At 42.4% G+C, this 5,046-nt stretch overlaps 1 pseudogene; it reads right to left on the bottom strand.

The window, feature by feature from the left end:
• Positions 1–1,760: 1,760 nt before the first annotated feature.
• LOC129816987 (toll-like receptor 7) lies at positions 1,761–4,766 on the bottom strand (annotated as a pseudogene).
• Positions 4,767–5,046: the final 280 nt, after the last annotated feature.

The following is a 5,046-nucleotide window of genomic DNA, read 5'->3' as shown; positions in this document are numbered from 1 at the left end:
ATCAGAAGCCAAACGTCATTGACAGAAAAATTGTTGCATCTCGATGTGTTGTTGTCCTCCGGTGGCTAGCTAACGATTTCCTAAATCAGCCATGGATAGAAATAGGGATTTGGACTTACATAATTCTCCATACTGGTCAATGATTACAACAGCGATTCTATACCAACCATAAATACATACATAGTGCTCCTGGCCTGAGAGGATGTAAGTTCAACATATAGCTAGATGTAGTAGGCTAATGTTAATTAACTGGTCTGGCTTTTCGTTGCCCATGAAAGGAAATTAGGCTAGCGAGCAAACATTTTACTGTTAGCCAGGTAGCCTAAAAGTGTGTACTGTACAACAGAGTCATAGACCATTTAAATCAAATCAAATCAAATTGTATTAGTCTCATGCGCCGAATACAACAGGTGTAGATCTTACAGTGAAATGCTTACTTACGAGCCCCTAACCAACAATGCAGTTTAAAAAAAATATGGATAAGGAATAAAAGTAACAAGTAACTAAAGAGCAGCAGTAAAAAACAATAGCAAGACTATATACAGGGGGGTACCGATACAGAGTCAACGTGCGGGGCGGGGGGGGGGGGGGGGGGGGGGGGCAATGCAAATAGTCTGGGTAGCCATTTGTTTAGGTGTTCAGGAGTCTTATGGCTTGGGGGTAGCAGCTGTTTAGAAGCCTCTTAGACCTAGACTTGGCGCTCCGGTTCCGCTTGCCGTGCGGTAGCAGAGAGAACAGTCTATGACTAGGGTGGCCTTCCTCTGACACCACCTGGTATAGAGGTCCTGAAGGGCAGGAAGCTTGGCCCAAGTGATGTCCTGCGTCTATGTCCTCATTGTGGTTTTACAGAAGTGTTTAATACGTCTTATTTACACACTTTATTCGAATATTTATGAAATGCATATTGTTATATTTGGTAGCACTTATTTGTTTTTCCTTCGCCTCCAACCCCTTTCGATGCGTGGAACAGATGTGGGTGGGGCTAGGTCTACATAATCCAACAAAAAAAATGTGACGAAAGGTTATACTCTATGGCTGGATTTATGTATTTCTTTTTCCAATGCTACATTAATTTGACAGACCTATCTTGATTGACCCTCTTTCTACAAGGCCTAGTCTATGAGAGGCCTAATCGTATTTGAATTAATATTTTGTTAACGCGTAAGCTACAGAGATGCATTCAGGTAATGAACTCATTATTATGCATCAACATTAGTTGTTCTTGCAGTTGGAGAGCTTGCAGCTGGAGGAACTGATGATAGTCTATTACTACTGAGATCTGAGACCTGTCAGGACTGAAGGATGATCAGCTTCTCCCAAATAAAAACCTTCAGTATGTTGTTGTTGACGTAGAGCTCAGTACATTTGTCTGGCAGTTGTCTAAAGACTTGCTGAGGAAGGAAGTCGAGGTTGTTGTGAGAGATGTCTAGGACCCTCAGATTAACCAGTTTCCGAAAGTAGTTGATATACTGTATATATTATCTTATCCCTCCACAGCATATCTAAACGGTTACCTTTGAATTCTAACTTCTTCAGAGAAGGGCTTTCCAGCTCTGTGTTGGTGGAGGTAGAAATATTATTGTAGTTCATGAGTAATATCTTCAGATTGGTCAAATTGTTGGTGAAATTCAGCATATGAGTCAAACCCTCAGACTCAAAGTAATGGTTGTTGTGGCTTATGTCTCACATAACTAAACTTCTCAGTTCCTGAAACGCTGAGGAATAGAAAAGGTCTAGACAGTTAGATGAGAAGTCAAGATACTTCAAGTTAGTGAGATAAGTGAACTCGGAACCATTTAGACTTCGGCTCATCGAATTTCCATAGAGATTTAGGCATCTAATGTTAGCAAGGTTCAAGAATCTGGAGTGAAGGAAGAATATGTTATTTCTGCTGATATCCAGTTTTTTCCAAACTGGCTGCACAGTTATTAACGAATTAATTCAGTGTCCCAGCCTCCTTGTCCTACTATTTGCAGCTGCATGCATACTCATCATATCTAAAACAATGAATCTCTCTCACTTCTCCTTTGTGGTAGTGCTCAGCATCTGACATTGGGGAGCCATTTAAGGCTTCTCCTCCAGAAAAATCAACAGAATTACCACCTTGAGAAGGGGATGATTTGTTATTGTCTAATAAATTGATTATTTGGAAGCTTTTGAGCTCCATTAGTGTGCTGAGGTTGGTCATTTTGATGAAGTTGTTGCCCAGGTCAATGACTTTGAGGTTCTTTAGAGGAATCAGTGGCCTGATGTCTGCATGGGTCAGTTGTTGGAAGACAAAGCTCCTGAGGGTGAATACTTTCAGGGATTTCAGGAAGGAGAATGTGTGATTCGGGTTCAGAGTAGCTGGGTACATCTGCAACTTGCAGTTAAAAGACAGGTCCAATTATTTGAGGTTGGTTAGAGCTCGTGGGAAGTTAGCATTTGCTATCTATCTAGCTAAAACGTTGGTTGAGAGATCAAGTACTCGCAACTCTGTACAGTTCTGAAACCATGCCATAAGTACAGTCGTGGCCAAAAGTTTTGAAAATGAAACAAATATTAATTTCCTCAATGTTTGCTGCATCAGTGTCTTTAGATATTTTTGTCAGATGTTACTATGGAATACTGTAGTATAATTATAAGCATTTCATAAGTGTCAAAGGCTTTTATTGACAATTACATCAAGTTGATGCAAAGAGTCAATATTTCCAGTGTTGACCCTTCTTTTTCAAGACCTCTGCAATCCCCCCTAGCATGCTGTCAATTAACTTCTGGGCCACATCCTGACTGATGGCAACCCATTCTTGCATAATCAATGCTTGGAGTTTGTCAGAATTTGTGGGTTTTTGTTTGTCAACCTGCCTCTTGAGGATTGAAATTGTCAATGGGATTAAGGTCTGGAGAGTTTCCTGGCTATGGACCCAAAATATTGATGTTTTGTTCCCCGAGCCACTTAGTTATGACTTTTGCCTTATGGCAAGGTGCTCCATCATGCTGGAAAAGGCTTTGTTCGTCACCAAACTGTTCCTGGATGGTTGGGAGAAGTTGTTCTCGGATGTGTTGGTACCATTCTTTATTCATGGCTGTGTTCTTAGGCAAAATTTTGAGTGAGCTCAATCCCTTGGCTGAGAAGCAACCCCACATATGAATGGTCTCAGGATTCTTTACTGTTGGCATGACACAGGACTGATGGTAGCGCTCACCTTGTCTTCTCCAGACAAGCTTTTTTCCGGATGCCCCAAACAATCGGAAAGGGGATTCATCAGAGAAAATGACTTTACCCCAGTCCTCGGCAGTCCAATCCCTTTACCTTTTGCAGAATATCAGTCTGTCCCTGATGTTTTTCCTGGAGAGAAGTGGCTTCTTTGCTGCCCTTCTTGACACCAGGCCATCCTCCAAAAGTCTTTGCCTCACTGTGCATGCAGATGTACTCACACCTGCCTGCTGCCATTCCTGAGCAAGCTCTGTACTGGTGGTGCCCCGATTCCGCAGCTGAATCAACTTTAGGAGACGGTCCTGGCACTTGCTGGACTTTCTTGGGCGCCCTGAAGCCTTCTTCACAACAAATGAACCGCTCTCCTTGAAGTTCTTGAGGATCCGATAAATGGTTGATTTAGGTGCAATCTTACTGGCAGCAATATCCTTGCCTGTGAAGCCCTTTTTGTGCAAAGCAATGATGTCGGCAAGTGTTTCCTTGCAGGTAACCATGGTTGATAGAGGAAGAACAATGATTCCAAGCACCACCCTCCTTTTGAAGCTTCCAGTTTGTTATTCGAACTCAATCAGCATGACAGAGTGATCTCCAGCCGTGTCCTCATCAACACTCACACCTGTGTTAATGAGGGAATCACTGACATGATGTCAGCTGGTCCTTTTGTGGCAGGGCTGAAAGGCAGTGGAAATGTTTTTGGGGGATTCAGTTCATTTGCATGGCAAAGAGGGACTTTGCAATTAATTGCATTTCATCTGATCAATCTTCATAACATTCTGGAGTATATGCAAATTGCCATCATACAATCTGAGGCAGCAGACTTTGTGAAAATTAATATTTGTGTCATTCTCAAAACCTTTGGCCACGACTATACATATGTGAGGGAGTTACTACTGCAAACATGGTATCCTCAGTTTGGTCAACGTTTTAAAAGCATTTGAATTAATCTGAAGTTGTGAATCGTCAGGGCATGGAACACAAGGAAATGGTGTATTGTAACAGCGTGGGCAGTTTCCACTTACATCAAGAATCTCAAATTGGGTAAAATTATTAAAATCTTGTTAGTATAGAGATACAACTCTCTGAGAATTGTTGGTAATTTTGGGGGAATGTAGGATAGGTTATTTGACTTGAGGAATAGCAAAGTAATGTTACCAAGCTGTAGAAATGCACCCTCCCTAATTTGATAGGAAACATTACATGGGTTACGACAGTGACATTTTGGACCCAAATAAAGAATCTGTACATTAGTGATGTCAGAGAGGTTATTTTTCAGAATGGTATATATTGGATTCACCTCTAGACTGAGCAGAATGAGGTTCGGAGGGAGACCCTTTGGGATGCTGGAGAGCTGATTCCCATCCAGATACATAGCCTTCAGATTCCTCAGGTCTTTGAAGGTGTTGTTCTTGATGGTCACATTCTCCGTGCACATGTGGTTCTTGTGGCCGATCTTGCAGTGCATGTCGATCTCCATGATGTTCTCCAGGCCCTGTAAGGAAGTGGAGTTGATGTAAGGGATGTGGTTGATGGTGAGGATTAGTGGTGGTGGTGGTGTTTTGGGAAAAGTCATTTTGGACCTCCAGGAGTCCTCTCTCAATGCAGTCCACATTAACCCTGCCCCCGTTGCTGGCCAGGAGTTTTTGGGTACCAGCCTCCAGCTGCCAGCACGAAGAAGCACCACAGGCCCAGCAGCATCACCACACACACCTGGAGGGATATACACTCTGTCCTCTGACAGGGGAAATAAGGACAGTGTCATTACTAGAGGGGTAATGATAATGAGTTTTATTGCCTCTTAAACCAAAGGACACAACAAGTCTCAGATTAAAATTCACTGCTCAATAAAATAT

The sequence above is a fragment of the Salvelinus fontinalis genome, chromosome 19, assembly GCF_029448725.1.
Source record: "Salvelinus fontinalis isolate EN_2023a chromosome 19, ASM2944872v1, whole genome shotgun sequence".
In the NCBI taxonomy this organism is placed as follows: Eukaryota; Metazoa; Chordata; class Actinopteri; order Salmoniformes; family Salmonidae; genus Salvelinus; species Salvelinus fontinalis.
This window is presented reverse-complemented; position numbering and strand designations above follow the sequence as displayed.